General features: G+C 32.8%; 2 long non-coding RNA genes across 2 annotated transcripts; both read left to right on the top strand.

Moving 5' to 3' along the window:
* Nucleotides 1-3: 3 nt before the first annotated feature.
* Nucleotides 4-18,454, top strand: LOC149542993 (uncharacterized). The gene is made up of 2 exons (XR_016355204.1): nt 4-118; nt 18,153-18,454. It is a non-coding gene; the product is annotated as an uncharacterized LOC149542993 (long non-coding RNA).
* On the top strand, nt 14,670-15,318 carry LOC149542994 (uncharacterized). The gene is made up of 2 exons (XR_016355205.1): nt 14,670-14,762; nt 14,951-15,318. It is a non-coding gene; the product is annotated as an uncharacterized LOC149542994 (long non-coding RNA).
* Nucleotides 18,455-25,836: the final 7,382 nt, after the last annotated feature.

Here is a 25,836-nt window from a genome sequence, read left to right on the forward strand (position 1 = left end):
TGAAAAAAATTAAGGCTCTGCTATTCTGAATTTTATATTACCATTGATTGAAATATGTCATAATGGGACCCAATTTTTCAGGCGCGAAGCGTCCACGGCCGATGAGGTTACTTGTCAGGCGAGTTTCATGGCGTTTTCCTTATCCATTTTTCGTATTCAATCATCTTTTAGGTTGAAATTTGAACAATTTTGGATGAAGTTAAAATTCAGCCATAAACGTAGAAAAGCCAAGTATTTGTTAGGGTTATGTCTTTTTTTTAAAACTAGTTTTAAAGCTTTTCTTCTCGATAAAGAATGAATGAAATCGTTCTTCTTTGTCTGGTTGCGAACTTGCATTTGCGACTTTCCTGGTTATCTTATGTGAATCTTGTCTTAAACAATAAAGTCGATCGGAAACCCTAGTATTTTAGATCTAGTTTTCGCTTTTATGTGAATGGATTAATGCAGCAGCTGTACGGATTTTTAAACAACATATGCTTCACTAGGGTGTCGTATATTTTTCCTTGCAAATCAGAGTCAATAAATGGGCATGGATATTGTGATTGTGAACAACAAAAGAAATGAAATTCAAAAGACCTATTTCAGAAAGGTCATAGACATTGTGATTGTGAACAGATAACTGTAGCTTCAAATTTCAATGCATTTGCTAATGCCAAGGAAATGTTAGAATTGCTAGACATGGTCAGTGGACATCTTTCTAATGTAGCCATCCTCATTTCAAGGAGAACATTACCAATTTCACTTAACAGAAAACAATAATTTCTGACCAGCAACATAGATTTATATTAATCCAATAATTGTACCGATTGCTGGCCATTTTGAATGAGACATCTTTTTCAATGTTAATTAATGACTCATAATCTCTGATGCAAAACATAATATTGTGGATTCTTTTCCCCTCTGTTTCTGTGTTTCCATTTGGGTTTTAAACAAATTTTGCTGACCTCCTTAGATTGAAAATTTAATAAAACTTAATATGCATTTTAACTTGTCTATACCTGATTCGTTGTTCTGAAAGGAAAATATGCCGAACCAAAAGGTCTCTACAAAGTGTGACCAGGTAAATGGAAGATTTTTTAGTCCAATTTATTTTCAGGAAGCTCAATACTTTCATCTCTTGCTGCTCCATATGCATTAGCCATACCTTATTATCGATTATGCTTGCTTGCTTTGATATATAACTCTCTGTTCTTTGTTATTTCTTTGGTATTTAAGGAATAGCTTCACCACACAGATTTGACTTTTATTTCATTCCAATATATTTTGATGTCATACATCACAGCTTTAGCACATTAATATCTCAATCCTGACCTGTCATTGGCCTCTCAAGCCCTTCTAACTAATTTCTCGCACACCACTAGCTGTTCATTCCAACAACACAAAATTGAATCCTCAATTCTTTCTCGACATGGGTCTTGCTAATCCCTATTGCAATTTCCTTTATTCCTCTGTTTCACACGTTTTTCCAGCTCTTGTTTCTTCTCTCTTTCTGGATGTTCTGTCTTCATTCCCTTTTGTGCGTTTGCCAATCGCTTCTGTGATGGATGCTATTCAACAGTTCGTTCACCCAGTATATGATATTAAACAGTTTGCATAGGCTATTTTAATAATAGTATGAACTTTAAGAATGTTGGAATATTATAAGGAAACCCACATTATCAGTGAAAATGTTCACCTTCCTTTGGTACCTAACAATGTCAATCAACCCACGATGATCCCAATGTTGGCAGTTTGTTGCTGTCCTTTTGTTAGGATGGGAGGCCAAAACCTACCAAAACTGCAACAATCTACAAACTCTTGGAGCTACTTTCTCTTCCTAATGATTGACAACACAGTTTAGGGACAATGGATCTCCAAAGTGGAGCCGCCCTAGAAAACTCAGTACATTTTAATCCAACTAAATAACCTAAACACTAACCACATTATGAATTGTCTAAGCCCTGACTACGTAAATAAATGCCAATGAATCTTTATTGCTTTCATTCAATTGTTTGAGTTTCTTCCATGAAATGTTTTCTACTTGCAGTTGTTTGTGCACTGTACTTTCACCCTAAGAAGAACAATAAGTTCCTGTGCATAGGCACTGGAATATATATTACCGAGCTTGGATATTGAGTGATCACATGGGTACTAGGCTTAGAACAGTTAGTAACTTGCACAACTCTATGGGTTTGTGACCGTACATTTCTAAAAGCATGTTGTCCCCTGTTTTCTGTGGCAATATATATTGTTCATTTGGGAGGACTAGAGAATAAACCCTCATCTGACACTTTCTTATGCTCACATACCTTGTGATTTTGGTGACATTGCAATCGACCTGGCTGTTGCAAGTGCTACTTTTAGAATATATAGTATCAATATGACCTATGGTTCAAATTTGATATTTCATCTGAGCTCACAAGAATAGTTTGAAAGTCACTGGTGCTAAATATTGGGTGAACATTTCGATTGCTACGTTTGGGGAATTTGTATTACGTATCTTAGTAGATATAGTAATGATGACATTTTCAGTGGATAATTAATAATTTGGGGTAATGTGAAGATGGTGCGGCAACCGCTCTAATCGGAACAAGTTCTTCCGTTATCGAGGATTATTGTCGTTTGATGTTTAGTGGCGTGGTAATGTACTAATGTGAGATGTCGTCTCAGTTTATGGTACTACTATTAAGATAATGTTCAGCATCTACAGATTGGTATAATTTGGATTTATTTAAGATATTGTGGTTTATTGTGGTTAGGTGGTTCATGTATTATTGGAAGGTGTTTTCACTTTCAATTTTGGACCTGAATGAGTCTCCCAATATAGACTATTATTATAACCTGAGATTCTACCTCTTCAGTTATATTTTAGTTCTCTGTCGTAAATTTCAGAGAACCAAGGTACTAATAGAGAGAGAGGAGGGTAACAGTATAGGAGACAATGATGCAGGAGCATATTGGATTTACTTGGTGACTACTTTGGAGTTCATGGGAGGAGGCTCAATAGTTGCTTTGGAGGGTGTTTGGACTGGTACTCAATCAAAGAAGGATTGGAACTTGGCATGGTCTATGCAGCTCGGCATGGTCTAGGGAGCTCGGCATGGTCTTGGGAACTCGGCATGGTCTTTGGTTGCTCGGCATGGTCTGAGAATTTGGTGTCTGTTTTAGGCTGTATAACTAATTTTCTACAATGAGTTAAAGGATGAAACTTTCAGAGATTGAAGAGGGCCTAGACTTCTACCTACGGTTCGAAGCTCAAGTTCTAATTCATTCGAAGTTAGAAGATATCACAATTTTACTAAGACATCGATTTTGGGAATTTAATTGTTGTAGGAGGCCGACATTGGCATTTAATTTATGTATTTGCATTTAATTTGTGTTTTGCGCTGACTTGTGGCTTAGATTGGTATAAGTAGGGGCTGTGGGGAAGTCTTTAATGATTATTCATCCACTAAGAAGAGGAGTGAGGGTGGAAGTAGCTGGAGAGTAAGTTTTCCAGAGTCTATGAACAGAGCGCCGAATGTGAGGCAGTTTACAGCAGGATCTTGGATGAAGTTGGAGTAGAGCTAGTAGCTGCGGCTTGGAAAACAAGGAGATTGCTTAGTGGGCTTGCGAGCACAAGTTGAGATCTTCCTTGGAGGTTTCTACCAGAGTGTGGATTTGGACTAGCTAGGGTGTGGGATTGGATCTTGAGGGATCTTGCAGAACTATTACTTGCTTTGTATTTGGTCGTAACCGAGAAGGCCTTACAGCGCAGCACATTGCATCTAATCAATTATATTTTATGAATATATTATTCTAATTTGGTATTAGATTTTGCATTGTTGCTTCTTGTTATTATGTTTCCGTTGCATGGTTTTATAGCAGGGGGCTAGGACATCTCTTTTGGGGATTCTCCTGCCTTGCACTGCGTCAGGTGGTATCAGAGCAGGAGTTCCTAAGCATGTAGACAGATCGTCGAAGCTGAGGTAGTTTGCACCAGGACCTTGGGAGGACATGCAAATTGATCGATGGATGCAAAGATGGAAGATTGAACTTGTTGAGGCATGATTGTAGAGAGCTTGTGGATTACAGATCCGTGGTCCTAGACTTGTGATGTGGTTCCTGATTGTTCATGCAAGGTGGCGGGTTGCGATCTGACTTGTAAACAATTCAAGGTTGTCACAAGGAGCGTGAGAAGGATTTGTTGCAGAGGGTTTTTGAAGATCTTGGGAGATGGCTCTGAGAGGATTGGACCCTGAGATGCTTGCAAATCTCTGTGATGTGGTGGAGAGGAAGTTTGATGTGGTGGAGAGGAGGTTTTCTAAGATAACTGCTCGATTTGAAGCTAGCTTGGCTGATCGTGTTAAGGATGGGGTAAGGAAGGAATTCTGTAGCTATTTGTGGAGTTGGAGTCTACCGATCCAGAAGAGAGTCGTTTGGCTAGTTAAGAGACTTGTTTGTGAGAGAAGATGGCATAACAAGGTTGAGGTGGAAGAGTTTGGTTTTGTTGATTAGTTTGTGGAGTCTGATACAAAACAACTAGAAGTTGTTGTTGAAGATATTCGTAACCTTGTTGATGCTGGGACAGAGGTTGGTTTTCACGATCAGTTGGTTGAGTCTGACATGGAAATTGTAGAGTGCTTGGTCGTGGATGATCTGGTTGTTGTTGGTGGTGAGTTGTGTGTTGCAGAGCATCTTGTTGTGAGCAATGAGATGGTTGGTGTTGAGAGTTTGGCATGTGTTGATGGAGATCTTCATATTGTCACTGAGGTGGAGTTGGTTGCTGCTGGTATGGATTCACTAGTTGTTGATATGGATGGGGGTTTGTTGATGAAGTATTATGTTCAGTTTGTTCCTAGGAGTGAGCATGATGATTGGTTGGATGAGATTTTGGTGTTTGACAGAATGATGTGGGCGTGGATGATGTGCAGATTGGTTTTCTTATCCCTATTGGAGTGGAAGCCTTTGGTGAAGATGAAGTTGGTTGTTGCTCTTTCTTTGGGCATCAAAGTGTGGGACACACTTTTCTATTTACCTAGGGAGTTTGATGCAGGAGCTTCTTGGATTTACTTGGTGACTACTTTGGAGTTCATGGGAGGAGGCTCAGTAGTTGCTTTGGAGGGTGTTTGGACTAGTACTCAGTCAAAGAAGGATTGGAGCTCGGCATGGTCTATGCAGCTCGGCATGGTCTAGGGAGCTCGACATGGTCTAGGGAGCTCGGCATTGTCTTGGGAGCTCGGCATGGTCTTGGGAGCTCGACATGGTCTATGGAGCTCAGCATGGTTTGAGAATTTGGTGTCTGTTTTAGGCTGTATAACTAATTTTCCACAATGAGTTAAAGGATGAAACTTTCAGAGATTGAAGAGGGCCTAGACTTCTACCTATGGTTCGAAGCTCAAGTTCTAATTCATTCGGAGCTAGAAGATATCGCAATTTTACTAAGACATCGATTTTGGGAATTTAATTGTTGTAGGAGGCCAACTTTGGCATTTAATTTATGTATTTGCATTTAATTTGTGTTTTGCACTGACTTGTGGCTTAGATTGGTATAAGTAGGGGCTATGGAGAAGTCTTTAATGATTATTCATTCACTCAGAAGAGGAGTGGGTGTGGGAAGTAGCTGAAGAGCGAGTTTTCCTGAGTCTGTAAGCAGAGCGCCGAATGTGAGGCAGTTTACAGCAGGATTGTGATGAGGTTGTGAATGTGTGGATAGAGCGCCGAATGAGAGGCAGTCTATACTTGAATTATTTATCCATCATAGAGAAGTAGAGGAGCTTGGAAGAGCAAATTTGGACAAGAGCTAGTAGTTGCGACTTGGAAAACAAGGAGATTGTTTGGTGGGCTTGCGAGCACAAGCTGAGATCTTCCTTGGAGGTTTCTACCAGAGTGTGGATCTGGACTAGCTAGGGTTTGGGTTTGGATCTTGAGGGATCTTGCAGAACTATTACTTGCTTTGTATCTGGCCGTAATTGGAAAGGCCTTATAGCCTGGCACATTACATGTAATCAATTATATTTTATGAATATATTATTGTGATTTGGTATCAGATCTTGTGTTATTGCTTCCTGTTATTGTGTTTCCGTTGTGTGGTTTTATAGTAGGGGCTAGGACATCTCCTTTGGGGATGCTCTTGCCTTGCACTGCGTCAGACAAAGATGATGACCCCGTTAAAATCTTCTTAAAGAGGTGAAGATAGAAACTTTTGTAGGGAGAAAATTATTGTAGAAGGTAAAAAGACAACAAATAAAACATCAGTTAAAGCCAAGATCTTCACAAGAGGGGATGGGGCGAAGGTCACTTAAAGCCAAGTTCTTCACAAGAAGAGATGTGGGTGAAGCTCAACTTGATTGAATAAATGGAATGGATGAACTTCATGTCAAATACAATAACTTTTTTATTGAATTTGCAGATGGAAAATAAGAAGAGGGCATAGGAGGGAAGGGTATTTAAGATAAAGGATTTTTGCTAAAGACGTACGTTCTAAGCATGCTGAATCATAGGATTTCCAAAATTTAGGTAGTATGAGCTATTTTTTTAGACAACTTTGATGGAGAACTATGGAGAATGAGGAGATTGAAGAGGTGAAGCTAGGAGTATTCTTGAAAATAGAAAACTTGATATTACTAGTGAAGAAAGGATAGAAAAGAGAGAGGAATCTTGATTGCTTGTGACTTGTAGTCTACAAGTGATCACGGGATGATAAATGAATAAGAATTTTAAGATGTCAATATATAAGATTCTTCAACAATAAAATATGTTGATGTCCAAGACAAATCAACTTAATTTTCAAATAACAACCCATATATAGTAAGAGTGATTTTTCTTGTTTTGTGCATATGATTGTTTTGGAGGAATTTACTTATTAAGATCATATTAGGCATATTATTTTAGAAAGTTATTTATACAGACTATGGAATAACCTAACAAGAACCTTTAATTTCATAACGTTTGATTTTTTGTGGATACTTCAGTATGGTTTTGGTTGGAGGCAAAACAAAAACAAAATCAATTTCTAAGGAGGTGCAATTATGGATCAAATTTATGACAGCTAAGAGAACAAGTAACTTTTAGTTGGACACACCTTATAGACCAACTCTTATGAAGAAGCAACTTACTCTCGAAGAAGATGCAATAAAAGACAACAAATAGTAGAGGCAATAATATGATTCAATTTTTTTGAGTTCGACTAGTAGTTATTTGTCATCACATGAGCCTTGCGTTGAGAACACTCAAGTGAGGATTGCTAAGTATGAGGTAAGAATTAAAAATTTAGATTGCTCATAACCTGTTTTTGTATGTGCAGTTGAAGAAGAATGTATGAGGTAAATGATTCTACTCATTGTTAATATGGTAATCATTTGAGTAAGCATGTTATTGTCCTAACTTCAAAAATGAGTTTGGGGAAAGATTTTGTGATGGGGGCTATTTTTCCAATGCCACAGTTTTGAAAATGTTAGACCTTAAGAGGCGTATCGCTTGGAAAGTCAATTGTTGGTGGATGAGGACATGATTATTCCAACCTTAACTCATGGATTGCTACCATGTATACTTTGTTGCGTAATGGCTAATCTACATTGTTGAACACAAATTTCTTTTAGAACACCAAGAGGAAAATAGTTGTTTAGGTGTGAGATGAGGATCATATCCTTATCTTTGGAGGTTGGAATAATGATGAGGCACTACCAACATTAATCATTGGAGGGAATTTTTACATAATCAAAGTTCTAATTTTTAGATCTATGCAAGTTGTTTTTAGCTTAGACCAACAATCTAGGACAGGTTGATATGTCTTTTTGTTCCCCTGTGATGGGTGTTTCACACTTCCATGGTAGAATCTACTATGCTATGATGGTGTTCTTTTTAATAAAAAATACTACATTCTTTTTAATTAAAAATACTATGTTCTTTTTGTGTGTGCTCGGTCAAACTAGATAAAATGTGTAGAAGGGATTTGTGTTGTTTTGTTGATGACTCAACATGAAACAATAATGAGTTGCTTGACAAATTCAAAACTTGAAATAATGTTAACATCATGTAATATAATACAAAAAAAAAATTAAAAAATCTAGTTTAGATGTTGATCAAATCCAATATAATAACAACCTAGTTCATTAAATACCTAGGTACATATCTAAATTAAACACACCCCTACATATTTATCACTTGTACTAATCCCTAAGAAATGAGATCAAACTTGCATTTATGTCCAATTATAGGCACCACAATTTCAATTTTAAGTACCAAATGCCAATGAAATGGTGGAAGGATGTTTACAACCCCTAACTTCAGCAAATAGGTATAATTAAACCCTTCAAAATATGTCCAAACAACTTCAACAAATCCGCAACAACCTTGTTAAGGATAGAAGTGATTATTCAAAGAAACCCATGTGTTGCCTTTATAATACACACTTTAGATCTGCGAAACTATAATCTTCCACTAACGTTAAGATGTAATTAGTGAGGGGTTTTGTCCTCACACAAAAGAAAGCCTCCAAAGAAGCTATAACTAAAACTCCAAACATAAATAACTTGAAAGAATGAACAAAGGCTCCAAAAATCTTTTTTATAATGACACAAGGAGGTGGATAGAAGGTAAAAAGATGAAATAAACTCAACTTAAACCTACTAACATTTCCTTGCTTAGATTTATACATGGAAGCTCTACTCACACAACTTAGTAGGGAACATGAAAACCATAAGCAACAATTCAGTAGTGTAATTATTTCACTTCACATGTAAAGAAAACAAGATGCCCGGTTGTGAGACATTCCAATTTGCGGCCTTATACAAAGAAAATTACAAAATCAGAGTCCAAGCACACATCTTCTATCTCCTCCTCTCTGAGATCTCTCATATTATCCTTTGTACATCTAACCAAGCTTCTTATATAGCTAGCTAAGCCACAAGTCAACTACTCAGGCATTTGATTACATTATAGGTCTAGTCTTGTAAGAGTAAACCAAACCCAAGAAAATGATAACAAAAGATCACGTCCTCTTAGGGATAGGTCCATACATGAGTTAGGAGTTGGTTCCCAATTGCGCGAGATGCCATGTCATCATAGGAAACTATACCATAGAAATAATATGCCTTGTTGGATAAAACAGTAGGAAACAAAGACCACAAAGAACAACACAAAACTCAAAGAATATGAAACGTTAGAATAGGTGCACTTGGGACAAGGATTTGGGATAGGTCCTTGACATGATATCAACTGCACATGACAAGAAACCAAAAGTAGCAATGGCTACTTTGCGAACAACAGATTGGTACAAAAAACAAGAAATATTTTTGGTTGATGCAGGATTGCTCAAAGACCCAAGATGCTCCTGCATCAAACACTTAGGGTTAATAAAGAACTAATGCCCTCATAAGGAATTCCTAATATTCTAACCTAAATCGTAAAGATCCAACTCAACTTGTGTAATCCATGGACTGCCTTCAATTGGTATGTATTCCACTGAACTAGGTATTCCATGTAGTATGCTGCTCAAGTACTTCTATTTATTCTACTATTCAAGATCTTCTCAATGTCATATGTCTTCGTCTTAGGATAATCTAGGTTATCTTTCAACTCACCATCTGATTCAAAGTACTCAGCAATATTGAATATAGATGAAATATTCATATTTTCTGTCAATTCAACTTCAAAAGCATTTCTACTATCAAACTTCCCTAGAATCTTACAAGGACCAAATTTTTTTGTTTTCAACTTGTTGTAGGTACCAATTAGAAATCTATTCTTTTTCAAATGAATCATAACCTCATCTCCAACTTCAAAATATTTATGTATCTTCCTCTTATCTTCTCTCTCTCTTTATTCTAGATTATTGTCCTCCACATTCCTCTTCACTTCCTTATGCAAAGTGTTCATGAAATCTATAAATTCCTCAACTTCAACACTTCTTTTCTCTTTGTGTTCAAATCCCTTGATTTAGTAGTTCCCTTAGGATTCACTCTAGTAACAATTTTCAAAAGGTGTCTTTTTAGTGCTTCTATTCACATAATTAGTATATCGAAACTCTACTTGTTCTAAAACCAAGTCCCAATTAATAGGCTTATCTCCAATGAAACATCTCAACAAGTTACTCAAACTTATGTTCACAACCTTAGTTTGCCCCTCTGTTTGGAGATGAAATGTAGAACTAAACTTCAACTTAGTATTCAACTTCTTCCAAGGTGTCCTCTAGAAATAACTAGTAAACTTAGCATCTCTGTCTATAACAATAGTCTTAGGTAAACAATGCAATCTTACCATTTCCTTGAAGAATAATTTAGCCACATGCACTGCATTAGATGTCTTCTTACAAGGTATGAAATGAGCCAACCACTACCAAAAGAGAATCATTACCTCTCTGAGTTCTAGGAAAACCAAGAATGAAGTTAATGCTAATATCTTCTTAAGGCTTGTTAGGTACAAGCAATGGTGAATACAATCCCAAAGTATGACTAGGTATTTTTGCTATTTGACAAATTATTCAACTTCTAACCATCTTATGCACATCCTTATAAATTTGTGGCCAAAAATACCTGTCTAAAATCAATTTTATTGATTTATCAATCCCAAAATGTCCAGCAAGTCCACCACTATGCTTCTCCTTCATGATGTTATCTCGCATAGATCCTCTAGGTATGCAAGACTGTATTTCCTTAAACAACATGTCTTCTTGAACAAAATAATCAATCCACTTACACGTATCTCCTACCATCTAATCTTTTAAGACTAAGAGGATCTAGTGTTCATATAAAAATACATACATATGGATCAATCACTTAACACATGCACCTAAGACTAATATTTGATAGTTGAATTTGTGAGGAAATGCTTGCACATACTTGAATAAAGAATTTTTTTTCATAACTTTGAATATGGAACTCAAAATTTTGTAAAAAAATTAATGTTCCAACAATTGCTCTTTCTAGGGATGTATGATCCCTGCGAGTATAGATTGATCCTTATATAATTTGATGTAGAACATGATTGGGAGGCCCTCAACTACCTAAAAGTGAACATCATCATTTTCCTCTGTCAAAATTCTAAAAGTACTACCAAAGATCATACTATTTACATTGCATGATACATTGTTCCTCACTCCTTTATCATCATGATTTTCATCTATGTGAATTGTTAATATATATCCATCATTAAAATCTTTACATTTGTAATCATTCTTCCAAAGTTCTTCATTACACTCCTCAAAGACTTTTTTACTATCAAATGTAGATTTATCTTGAATGAAATTTTCATAAATAAAATAAAAAATTCTCAATGTAATAGATTTGATGCAATCCATTTTTTATCTCTAGAATATTTCTTAGAGGAATGTTTTTCAGAAAAACTTCTTCACATTTTTCTCCTTTTAATATATATTTTTCCTAAAACATAGTATGCACAATGGAATCCATAAATTTATAATAATGATTTCTCGCACCATATTTTTTTTTTCTCATTGGGATGATTTTATGGTGTTCTTGGAGAGTTTCATTTCTTTCAAATAGATAATCAGATAATATGTAGGAATCCTCATTACATATTACTTTATCCCAATGTTTATTCAAAATATTTTTGGCATTCTTTCCAAATATATTTTGAATAAACATATATTTTGTATATATTTTATTTTATCTATTAAGTAAATCATAATCTATTTCAATGCTATCTTCCAAAGTATTTAGCAAATATACTTTATCCACTTCTTCATATATTTTTTCATTTTCTCTGTGAAAGCTTTCATGTGATCCATCATATGAATTATCATCCGGTGTGTCATAATGCATACCTCTTTATCCACCTCTTCATATATTTTTTCATTTTCTCTGTGAAAGCTTTCATGTGAACCATCATATGAAGTATCATCTAGTGTGTAATAATGCATACCTTTATTGAACAGATCCTCATAAGAGTCATCATATTCAGGGAACATATTCTCATATTCTTCGGAAGCTTCATTATTCAAATGATGTGAAGAATTTTCAAATTCATAACTAGATGTTTTATCTTCTTGAAATTCTTGAATGTGCACTAATCCATTAATTTGTTTACTTTGATGGTAAAAATTTGGACCACGTTTTGCAACAATTTTCTAATATTCTATATTTAACAAAGCTGAAATTTATTCTGAAATAAGAAAATCTTCATCTTTATCATGATACTCATTGGTTTCTATTTCCATACAACCAAACTTCCATCATGTGAAATATCTTTAAGGTTTTGTGTTCCTTCCATGGATTTCACCTTGGATTTGTTTCCTTTTGTAGATTCGTGATAGATCCCCAACTCCTATGGTTTATTTTCTACTTTATAGAATGGAGGCTTCACCTCTCAAAATATTAACATTATCAGATTTTCACAATCCATTTGTAAATAAAATATTTTCTAGATTTGATTGTGTGTGTTTTTTTACCATCAACATTTTGGATCATACTACATGATCCATCTCTACTATCCTGCACTTTCTCATCCTAATGATGGATCATGTAGTATGATCTAAAACGTTGATGGTAAAAAAAAACACACAATCAAATCGAGAAAACATTTTATTTACTCTCAAAATATCTCATGATAAATGTTAAACATCTTTAGGCACAACTGTATTGGAGATTCATCTTCTTGTCTTTTTATAAAAAAATTCATCGAAGGGAGACATGTAAGGTTCTTTTTCCAAAATGCAATTATGATTTTCATCTATTCCTAATACATGTTCTCCACTTTATTGCCTCCTTCCAGCATAAAATTTTATTTTCCTTTTAAGTCTTCTTTCCCACTAGAGTTACCAATTGAAAGCTTGTTAAATAGAGTTGCCACCTCTTTCGAGGAAAATTTGATTTATTGTGTCTTCTAGGTTCTTCCCTCCAATAGAATGCACTTTGAACAAAATGATTTCTTCTTCTCTAGTCTGTGAAATTGATCGTTATGGGTAAATTCACAATATGAATTGTGAGATACTATTCCCAGCATAGTCGCTAATCTATCGGTTCCCCAAATTGTTGGTCAAATTCCTATGAATCTTTCCCACTCAATGTAGGGAAATTTGACCGAATTCGCCCAACGAATGAGTTTGATCCTTTCAGAATAAAATATCCCTTCTTTTTAAGCTCTATAAACCTAGGTGGGTACACATGTATATCAACTCTTCAAACTAATTTTGATGTTCTCTTTTACAAACTTCTTGGATGATACTCTTAAATGGCAAGTATTTCTCAAGAGAAATCGAAAACTAAAATTGTTCATACTTTTAGGAATGCTTTATGGTGATTGGCAACATGAATAAGAGTGTTTCAATGATATGTGCATGGATGGGTAATGAGCTTTTCTAACTACAAGTATATATCAACTTAATACTGAATCAAATAAGACTAGTGCCTTATTCAATTGGGGAAATAGAATCAAAGTTACATTAACATATCATCAGACTCTTTCGGGACTACTCATTGCATCATTGACTACTAGATGGAGAACTGAAAAAAGAACCCTAGTCTAAATGACTTTAACCCCAATGATGGAGACCAATTAGATAAACATTACATAGCATGTATCATTTGATAATCAAGAGTACACATGAAGTTCAATCTATCTGACAGTAGTGGCTGATCATAGAGGACAATATTGCATATAAGTTGTTGAAAACTAATTTTCCTAGATTGAGACAAAAAAAGAGTTCATTTTATTGCTTCAAAATAAGAAAATATACAATTGAGTGGTATTCAGTTGTATTTACCTATTCCAATCTGCAAAACCATCAAACCATATTTCGTTTTGATCTCTTTAATATTTTTATATTATCTCTATCTCCTATGGTGAATGATCCTGGTATCCTTTATAGATAATGAAAGGATGCCTACAAGCTTCAAATCATCATGACTATTTGTAACTAAAAACTAAATACAACTAGATACATTATTAATTACAATGCAAAGTTCACTTTAAAATAATTAATCTGTAAGCTTTGCTCCATTTTTTCTATCTTTTTGAAAGGTCACATCTCTTGGTTCAAGAATGATTAAATCTTTAATAATCACATGTTTAATAATGCCTCTTTGATCTCCCTTTACTTGAAAAATTATCTCATGCTCTTGATCTCATATATCAATACTTCTATATTATGCTTCTTTTGTATTAACATTATGTCCTTAATCTTTCGATTTCACATTTTTGGGGACACCAAAACACTTACCTTGCGATTGTATGAATTTCACATTTTTTAGGAGAACTTAATCTTATCATTTCACATTTTTGGGGACACCAAAGCACTTATCTTGCGATTATACATTTTTTGCTTTTTTTGAGAGAACTTCCACACTAGCTCCTCGATTTAGTGAAGACATTTTTAGGTTTAGGGTTTATGAATCTTTGGTTGCATGGAAGTGATACAAAATTTGAATTATACCTTACATGTGGGTGACATACTTGTTAGAGTAATTAGATATTTCCTAATTAACTCTAGTCTACTTAAGCTAAACTTTAGTCATATAATAATTAATTCTTTTATTAATTATTATTATGCAACCTAGGTTAGACCTTTTTAGGGTTTTGATCTCCTTTATAAGGACAATCTCTCATAGTAAACATTCATTGAGATTAATTCACTTTTGATAATAGCAGTTTCACTTTTTGCTTATCAAGAATGTCTCATCTATGGATATGGGAATTCCAGCCTCCATAGCTTTTGCTTCTCTCTTTCTGTGACAGGTGTTTGCATGCAAGTGATTCTTGGGAGCAATGGGGCTGAGCTTTCATCAACTTCTACATGGCATTAAAACATAGGGAGCTAGAAGAAGAAGTATCCATGTTATTTGCAAGTATTTTAGATTGGCGCTTGTTTAGAATGAATTTTTTTTCATTAGATTGGGGGTTGTTAATGTTTTTCTTTTTGTAATCATGAACTGAGATAAAGTTCCATTTTTGGGGGAGATCAATGATGTCTAGTATATATTTTCATCCTTCTGTTGTCAAGCTAACCTCAGAGAATTATTTTTCTTGGAAAAAGGAGATAGGAATCGCTGCCTTGAGCAAGATCTTTTACCTTATCTCCTCAGGCACATTTATGAGCCCAACAATTATGAATTGAAAATTGCATAGTTTAATAGTAATGATATTGTCTATCATGGACTAATATGTCTTACTATTTCCAAGGATATTTTATATCATATAGAGCACACATAGTGTCCTTTCATGGCTTGGACCATCATCCGACAATTGTATGGAGACATGGACTCTTGATCTGAAAGTGATGATTCCTTGGATAACCAGGCTTCTATGGATGATGCTAAGATTGCGGTTTCCCCATCTTGTATGGACACACACTTCTTGGATGATCAATTTATTGATAACCCTGGTACTCTTGTTGTTCCTTCAGAGATTAGAGTTGCTTCATCGAAAGCTTCCAATGTTTCTTTGCAGCAAGATCTTTTGTGTCTTTCGAATTCAGTTCATTTGGATAGATTTCTATCAGACATATCATTTTTCTTTGTAGAATCCCTTATTTCAAATTTAGATGACAGTATTGATTTCATACATCTTCTTTTTGATGAAGGTGATTCTTTTTCAGTTGTTGTGAGGGAACCTTCTGCCCCTCTTCTTCCTTCTCTACATGGTCATTCTTCACAAATTGATACAAGTTTGGATACATTTGCACAACATTTTGAGGAGATCTATTTCCCTTCTGAGGAGATAAATGTGTCTTTTGATTATGTTCTACAAAATTTTCTAAAATTTTCTATCCATTTCAAGATCTACACAAAGACCATGGAGTAGTTTTCAAAGGCATCATACATCTTAAGATTTCTTCCTACATATTCCTTTCAAGATTGGGGAGACTTCATTCGTACATCTTTAGTTATGTTTCTTCCTAAAGGGAAGAATGTTGTTCAAAGATCATGGATCACCTTTTGCACACAGTGTCGAGCATCTGTCATTCACTATACACCATGGAGGGATCTATCTTGTCTTCCATTTCACTTTCTCGGAGATCTTTTTAGGGTCAAAGAAATTGTAGTTCGGTAGTTTTATTGCTTTATTAGCATCTATTTTGAGGAGGGGTTTGATTCCCATTGAGTTTCTCCTCTTTCCTCTTTCTTTTCTTTAGATTTTTCATTTCTCCTTAGTTAGAATTAAGGGGGGGTGTCGGTGTTAACTAATTCTAACTCCCAATTCACCGTTGTTTTGATGCAATAATATACGGGTGATGAGAAGTTGTTCAACTTCTGGATAAACAGTGGATGTTCATGCATGCATAAATCATGTTGTTATTTCACAATGTTTCACCTTGATTTCTTAGTTGGTACGATGGTTGTTATTGTATACATCATGCATATGAATGCAAATTACCATCAATCAATGAGAAAGAGATTTTCGTTTTAGCAACTCTGTTTACCCTGTTTTTTTATCTGCAATTTGACTTCATTCTTTTATCAAATTATTAATTTATTTTGTGACTTTAGGTTACAAAATCTTACAATACTCTCCAAAATGTCTTGTGATTCTTCTTTCATATGATCTATGATAAACATCGCACTTCCAAAAATATACAAAAACACCCGAGGACGATTGATGTTTTGAAGCTATTCATATTTTGATCAAACTTTGGGGCCAGATAATGCCAATCTTGGTATTAAGAACTAGTTCAACAAATAATTTGAACCATATTTTGGGTATGAATTGGATTATACAATTCCTATGAAGGAACCATTCTTAGCACCAAAGAATTCTAGTTAACATACCGCTCATAGCCATTTTCTCAATCAAGTTACTCACCACTATATTTTTATTCACGACTCAATACATTATCCTCTCAAGAACAATACAGAGTCTGAAGAAATAAATTAAATAGAAGTTTCTTACCTTAGGCTTTGCGATCCTCCCTTAGTATTCTTCACATCCCTTTTAATACCCATGGTACTCTTCATAGTCAAAATTTACTCTCCATGCTTTGTCTTATTCCATCTATATGTGAATGAAACAAAATTACCCAACTTTTGACTTGCGTCGCATACCGATCAACTCATGTCACATGATTTAAAACTTTTGTCCGATCCAATTCGTTGTTTGCGGGTTGGATTTGGAATTACAGCGAGATTGCAAAATGTGATTTGTAGCGTATAATTGAACGCCTATGCAAATTATGGTGCCAATATTTTGAAAGCTCATGGCATTCTCATTAAAATTAAACCAAATTATTTATTGAATGCTTCTTACACGAAGGATGCTTAATCATCAATATTTTGATTCAGATCACTTAATTATTGTCACTTGGAAATGAACGCTAATTTGTTTCGATGGAAATACTCAATAACAAACTCTAATGATAGAATGATTTGGTACTGGATGGCGTATTAACTACAACAAATATATCATTTTCACTCTATATATGTCAAGTCTCTTGCTAAAAATAATGTGTTTGCTGTCATTTACAAACTTGGGCTATTTCCAAGCTTTTTGGCACTCCAAAAATATTTAAAACAATGTAAAAATGCTCCAAAAGTTGAGTTGTATGGTCTAGATACTCAATTTAAGATCTAAATCATCCTTTGAGGAACATATTTAGCCCCCAAAAATGGCTCCAAATGCTTTCTCCATATTACAATTCTACTACTGTTGCAAAAGTTTTCAAACCTCAGGTCAATCTAAGAAATATTAGAAATTGTGTTGCTTTCGATAATGGTTGAGAGTTTTTATTGATGCATAAAAAAATTGTGACCTTGCAGTTCCATTTTATCAAGCTTGTAGCATGATAAGCACATACTTACCTAGAGGTCCACCATCTCATGAACATGCATATGGTCATGTAGTGTCCACCCATAGTTTTATTTTCCATTATATTTACCAAACTATGTTTATGTCTATTTCATGCATATGTTAGTTTCAAGTGTATTAGATTTATAATTATGAAAATATTTCATGACTTGGATTACATATATATCAATAAAGAATTACTTAGTTGATTATATTTCACATGTTGATTGATGATTATAATTACTGATATATTAATGATGCTTTAATGATTCATAGTTAATAAATGTGATTTCTTTCATAGCAATGTTAGATGATAATACTTCATATTTGTAACGATGCATTATTTTATCTGAGCATTTGATATTTGACTTATAATTATTATAGTACTTACCTCATACTTGCATGTGTATAATATGTGTGTGTCTGTTTTATCTTTCTGTTTATCATGTTTGATGCAGTTAAGGGAGGGAGGCGTAATCACCTGCTAGTTGGGATCTACACAATGTACCACTCCTTGTCATTGCTTGTTTAGTTTAGATATATTTATATACATGTACATGCTCGTCTTTTATGCAGAATGTAGGTACTAGGCATTGACTTCCCTAAATTCCCAAGATGAGCGTGCCCTATCACAATAACTCAATGGTAAGAATAGAGACATAATGTTCAGGTCCAATCCGAACCATAGTCTAAATACTTGTCTTGCAAGGAGGACTTGTAATTGACTTTCCACCATTTTTTAAACCTGTGAGTTTATCTTTGTCTATGTTGTTTCATTTTGAGTTTTGATCTGTTTTGGTAATATTGTTTTTATGTGGATTTGGCTATGTGATTTATTTAGTAAATGATTTAATTATAATATTTGGGTTAATCATATAATTAAATATTATTTGATTTAAAAGAAAATATTAAAGCATGAGAATATTTAATTAATTAAAAAACTAATTAAATATGTGCTTTAATTTAAAAGTCTAAATTTAGAAAAATTGGTTTAAAAGAAATTAGAATATGATGATATTTAATTGATTATATGTACTTCAGTTTAAAAGATTTAATTTAAAAGTCTAATTTGAGAAGTTGGATAAAGAGAATTAAAATATTAAAGATTTAATATTATTTTATTATAATTATTTATTTAATAATAATAAAATTAGAGTTGCATTTAAACAATGAACTTTGATTATTATTATTAATTTAAATAATAAACTATGATTTAATTAGTGTTTGCACTAATTAATAAACTGGAGGAAAATAAAATTTAAAAGAATGAAATTTAAAGATAAAGTTATAGTTATAATTATGACGTAGTTATATTTATTTAATTTAATAATAATTATTTAGGAGTTTTATTTTAATAATAAACTCTCAATAATGTTATTAATTAAATTAATAAATATATTATTAAAAACGCTTCAAAAATTAATTAAAAGAGAAAATTAATTATTTAAATTAAAGTATTTTGTAATTAAATATCTAAAAGAGTTGTGCATGAAAAGGTAAAAGGTAATAAAGTAATAAATAGTAATTGATCAGTGGGTTCCCTCTCGTGATTGCACAATCAGAACCCCAATTTAAGGGAGAATTCTTTATCGAAGATCTGGAGCTCATTTTGTAATTACACAGGTATTGGGGAGCAAAATTCAGAATTGGATCAAAAGAATTGTTGAAAATTTCAGAGGGTTTAGATTTGCATGCATTCACAGATTGTCTCAGATTTTACCTATGGTTTTGATGTAGAGTTTGAAAAATCATTGTAGAATTTTATTGAAAGATCTATCTACTTCGTGTCTTTTTGAGTGTTTGCATATTGCTAATTAATTTACTATATTGATTGTTGAATAAAGAATTATGTTGTAGATTTTGAAAAAAGAAAACTTGACTAAGGAAAATTATTGTGAATGTGTTCTTATAAACTCCTTTCTAATATCACAAAAATTTGATATTGAAAATTAGAAAAAATAATAATAATGAATTGAAAAGTTAGGGTTTCAACTATAAAATTTGTCATTAGAACTATGTAATTATCATGAATTTTCTAAATATAGATAAATATTATTCTTACATCTAAAATAATTTAATTGCAAAATTTATTAGAAAAAGAAAAAGAATAATTGAGAGGAAAGCATGTTGTAACTAAACTTATGCATTCATGTGAAAACAAATATACTAAAAATAAAAACTAAGTATAGTATGGTTACATGCATGTGAAAATAAATATACTAAAAATAGAAACTAAGTATGATATGGTTATATGCATGTGAAAACATATATGTTAAAAATAGAAAGCTAAGTATAGTAAGGTTACATGCATGTAAAAACAAATATGTTAAAAATAGAAAATCAAGTATAGTATGCTTGCATGATTTGAAAGATCAAAGACATGCAAAAATATTAATCACATCTTTATTTTTATTTTATAAAAATTTAATTTAATTTTCAGATTTATTTATTTAAAAATAATAATAATAACAATTTCTAAATGAAATAAATATTATTCATTTAGTTATAAAGTGAATGTTAATATTAGTAATTATTTAAATTTAATTAAACTCTTAGTTGCATATAAATAATTTTATAACTATTAATGTAAGAGGGAAGTTAATAAATAAATATTTAAAATTTTATTATATTTTAAGAGAAATTGTGGTAGAGTTCAAAGTTCACTTTGTAATCCCTTAATTAATAACTATTTGACTTTATGAAAGAAATTATAAATAATTAAATTAATTTTTTAATTTTATCTCTAGTTGCATTGTGAATTAAAGGAAAAGTAAATATTAATATGGGACTTAAATAAAAGTCAAATTAATATTTTAGAAATAAAATTAATATTAATAATTAGTCTAAGTGTGTGTGTGTGTGTGTGTGTGTGTGTGTGTGTGTGTGTGTGTGTGTGTGTGTGTGTCATTTATGATTTAAAATCATTTAAATTAATAACATGATAATGTTGCATGATATTTTATATGCACAAAAGGATTAGATGTTTAAATACTTATTGTTTTAAATAAGTATATTAACATAACAATTTATATTAACATGTATATTCTTACTTTATTTCTAAGCACATCCTTATGACCCAAACTAAATAAGAGAAATTGGTGGAATTAAATTGTGTGGTTGAAAACTATGTGTTTTCTAATATTCTATTTATAGTTTTTTTATGTTTGTTTTCATGATGGTTTTTCTTTGTGGGTTGTTTAGTTGGTCAAGTTAGGATGTGCACTAAAGGCATTTTTGAAAAAAAATTTATGATTTTTTGACTAGATGACACAATGATATTTATGATTTGAATTGAGATTTATGTTTTATGAGTTGTATGTTATTGAGAATTTATGAGAATTTGGGTTTCGAAAACTAATGTTTTTTTTTGGGGTTGCATTTTAAGGAACCGAATTCAATCAATATTACTCTTGTGGTATGGGACACTATTGTGGTTTGTGATTTTTGGAAAGGTAGTCTAGGTTTATATCTATGAGAGTGGCTTGCAATGGGGTCGGGGCCCAAAGTGGCTACCAAAGTAACTCATTGTAAGTTGTGTAACAAGTGATAACATAGTAATTAAAATATCTTGCCTAGCCCTTTTCCTTGAGATACATTAAAAAGATAAGTTAGAGATTTTTTCTTGTTCATGCCTTGATTGCTTATATAGACTAAGGATGAAATGGGGATGATACCTTGAGAGGTATGATTAGTTTCCTCATCATCAGGAGAGGGTATTCTGGTTCCACATAGAGTCACTAGGGGCCAGGGTCTTGAGAGATTGCCAAGGTAACCTTAAAATTGGCTCATGTGATCACACTCCATAGTATGTAGCCTAAATCTCCTTCATGATTTTTTTTTAATATTTGCCTCTAGTGATGTACTTGTTGGATATTACTTTTGATGGTGCATTTATTGTGAGTTGTTACTCATTGATTGGATGTAATTTATTGGTGATAGTTGACTTGTATTGATGAATGATCAATTATTCATTGGAGTTAGTGATTGGTAGTTTACTTTTATTGATGATAGTTGTTATTTGTTAGTCATTGTGTTTGTGACACTTGACATTAATTTCGAGGTGGTTGTATATTTTTTGTCTTGTTATTTGTATGTTGACTTGGTATGTGGTGTTGGTATTGGAATGAGTGTCCTTTTGATTTTGATTTTCTATTCTTCTTGAGTATTTTGTGTTAACTTTGAGGTAGTTTTGGCTATCAGGATTCCTTTCCTAGGATATTTTATGATTTTATTATCTATGTGTGGATCGTACATTATATCTCCTACATGGTGGGAGTGAGAGCCTGATTAGGTGACCACGTGATTGAGAGGTAGTGTATTCTTACCATTTGGGTCTCCCTCAGATTGACAGATGTTGGATGCTCCTTGATACAGTGGTATCATTATCATTCTTCATCTTATCTTGAAGACTTCTATTCATTTGATGTATCTATGTATCTTGTGTTTTGAGATCCTATGGGATATTGCATTGTATATTGATGTACTTGTATCTATTTTCACATACCTTGTGACATGTGATGTGGATGTTATTCATTAGATGTGCTTTCATATTATTAGTTGTACTTATGCATTTGCTTATATGATTATGTATGTGTTTTTTCATTTTATGATTATGGACATTGTAATTGAGAGTTAAACTTATTAATAAAACTTTCTTAAATGTGACTCAACGTGAAGGAACCCTTGAGGAATTGAAATTGTATTTGTAATTGCTTATGTGTATTTGATGTGTATGTATATATTGCTTCCGCATTATTGTTACTTTGATGTTGTTTAAACTTTTTTTTAAAATAGTTTAGTAAACTTTGTAACATATTAGGTTTATTTCTTTTGGGTTCCCGAGCAGGACACTACAGGTCATCTTTCCTTACTTTAAGAGTAGAGGATCTAGTGTTCATATAAACATATGCAACTATAGATCAATCACTTAAAACATGACCTAAGACTAATATTTGAGAGTTGAATTTGTGATGAAATTATTCCACTTTCTTGAATAGAGAAAATGTTTTTCCTCGCTTTGAATATGGAACTCAAGATTTTGTAAAAAAAATTAATGTTCCAACACATTATTCACATTTCTATGCTTAAAATTTTGAGTCACCTTTGATTCTATCATTGATTCTCATTCCATTCACCATTTTGGTATATATAGGATCTAAGAAGATGTGGGTGCACTAATTTGAAAAATCTTATATGGGTCGTCTCTCAAACCTACTCTCATACCACATTAGATTTAGATCAGATTTGATTTAAATTTCAAGTTCAATTCCTTCAATTTTATTTGATAGATTAGTACAATAATTTTATCTAATAATTATGTGGCACTCAAAAAATATAAATAATACTTTGAATTCGATGTGTATTAACACTGTCAATTTTGTGTAGATTGACTGACTATATTATGTTAAGGGGAGGCAATTTTTTTACGTAGAACATTGTAGGAATGTATGTATCCATTGGTGATTAAATTGTAGGTCTTCACACTTCTTAAATAGGGTATTGTGGAGCCACAACGCTGATGGGGGTGACTCTAGTGTGGAGTCATATCCCATCGAGTCATGACCCATGATAATAATAATAATAAAAGTTAGTGACCAGTCATAAGGATAACAAAGTAGATTAGTCGGTCAATCCAATTTGGTCAAAACAATTGTTAATGATATGATTTAATCAAAAATTATTATGTAAACATTTCAAGAATTATTAAGTTATGAATTTGTTATATACACATATGAATTATTTTATAATAACAATATTACTAAATGCAAAAATATATTTATATATTATATGTATATTTTATCTGACTAAACTATAACATTAACATTAATGAACATGTTGTTAAAGTTTGCATTAAACCTCCCTAAAAATAGCATAAGCAAGGTGTAGGCTTTGTTCCCCTTCATATTTTTACCCATCCATGACTCGCTCATCATCTTCCAACTCTATTTTTACCTCCTTGTGATACTAACCAAGCTTTAGCTTAAGAGTTTTTATCACTATACTTTAATTGCACCTAACCGAAGATATCATCCTTATGTAAATAATGCTATTAATAAGTTTTCATGTTCTTGTAACTACAATTATGACTATTTTAATTTGTGATTGTGATAAATTTCTTTTATATACTCATGATAAAGTTGAAAGTAGATAGATTTCTTATACACAAGACATTATATTTCTTCTTCATAAGATCACTTAGCATTACCAATCCCTACTAGGGTTGCTTTCTATTATTTTATATAATATGTTTATAGAGTGACACAATAGGACCTTCCTCTTGTTCCTCTTAACTGATGGGCAAGGCTCATCTCCTATTATTGGGATCTATTTTCTCTCAGTTGCATGTATCTCTAGACTTTGATATACTTTGATTCTAAGTAAATATTTAGTATCTAAGAGAAACGCTTTAGGGAGCTTAATATGCACCCCTCTTTTCTTCTATATTTATATTCCTTATGGGTGTGTATTCTTTATAATGTCCTTATTTTGGATTGATATATTGTGTTACATTTCTATGTGCAACTTTATATTTCTATCATATGTATGTTATAAGGGATCTACCCTTGAGGGTTTATCTTGTTCTCTCTTTTCTCCTTTGCATTCCCATTATCTCTTTATTGTGATCTCTTTTTTCTATTCTGATAAGGGTTATTTTGGTGATTTAAGATCATTCTACTTTATGAGAATAGTTTCTCTATGTCCCAAATTCTATGCATATCTAATACATGGGCTGGCCCTTTATGTATTTTAATGTGTCATTCCTTATCTCTCTTTATTCCCTATAGTTTTGATTTTTTTAATGATGCATCATCTTGTGGGTACGTGATTATTATTTTCATGCAAAATGTGATAGTTCTTCTTAACAATTTATTTCCATGCCCTAGGTTGGTATGTTGGTCATTTAAATAATCATCTATAGTTTCTTTTTTTTATTGCTTCATATGCGATATATTTTCTAGAGCCTTATGTTGATGGATATCCTATGGGGTATCTTGCCTTTATACTTGGGGAGCCAGGTAGATTGTATATTATTTATCTTTTTATCTAAGGATCAACTTTCCTCGGTATAGTGGCATTTGTTTATCATGTGAAATTATTTTCCTATGAGGAATTTTTTTCTTAATTAGGATTCTTTCTTATGTACAAGAATTCTATGTCCTTGATTATCACCTCTTCATTATTTGCAAACATGTGCTCATCATAAACATTTTCCCTTATTATGTGTTTTAAAGTTTGTCATCCTTCATCAATATTCCCTATTTCACCTTGACATAGGGGACTAAATGTTTTTATTCTTTTTATCTCCCCTTTTTTTCTTGAAGATGTTATCATTGTTTAGAAACTCCTCTTTAAGGTATATGTCTTGTCAAGAAGATCTCTTATTTTCAAGGGTCTCTTCTTATAAGTGAAAAATCCTTTCATAATTATCTATGTTCTTAACTTACAAGAGCCAATACTCTTTTTTATGTTTGTGGCATACATTATTGCTTAAGGATATATCATTGTTGCTAGGAGTAGTTAACCTTGATTCACTTATTTATGTTGTTTATGGCAACATAGTCATCTTAAGGAGGGGACATACATACACCCTCCATTGAACTATATTTACATAGTTTTGTTTTGTTGCAAGCCATCTCTAATAGCTATAAGTGGTCTTTGTCCATCCCTAAGATTTATATTTACATATACATATCTCTATGGATAACAAACCCTTGTCCATCCATAAAGAACACATGCATATTTATGTCATGGTGAAAATAGGGGATTTATCTATGAGAGTACACACATACACATGTATGCAAAACTTTTAAGGATTGAATATTAGGCATACAACAACACCCCCGCCCCCCCCCCCCCCCCCCCCCCCAAACTATTAAATCCTATATTTATTTTTTATTTTTTTAAATTTCCACCCCCTTATAGAATTGACTACCAGGCATACAACCCTGCTAGACTATTCAATCCTACCCCCTTGGCAAGACACATAAATCTTACTAGGCGAAATAATCACTCCCTTCTCCATATCTTTTGCTTTCATGATAGTAGAATAAAATCATGGAGAAAATCATCTTTTTTTATGTCCTTATCTTTCTTATGTGATCATTTATGGTTTTGTAATAGCCTTCCAAACATGATATTAGT

This window comes from Cupressus sempervirens, chromosome 8 (assembly GCF_028749045.1).
Source record: "Cupressus sempervirens isolate cs-2001-9-10 chromosome 8, ASM2874904v1, whole genome shotgun sequence".
Lineage (NCBI taxonomy): Eukaryota > Viridiplantae > Streptophyta > Pinopsida > Cupressales > Cupressaceae > Cupressus > Cupressus sempervirens.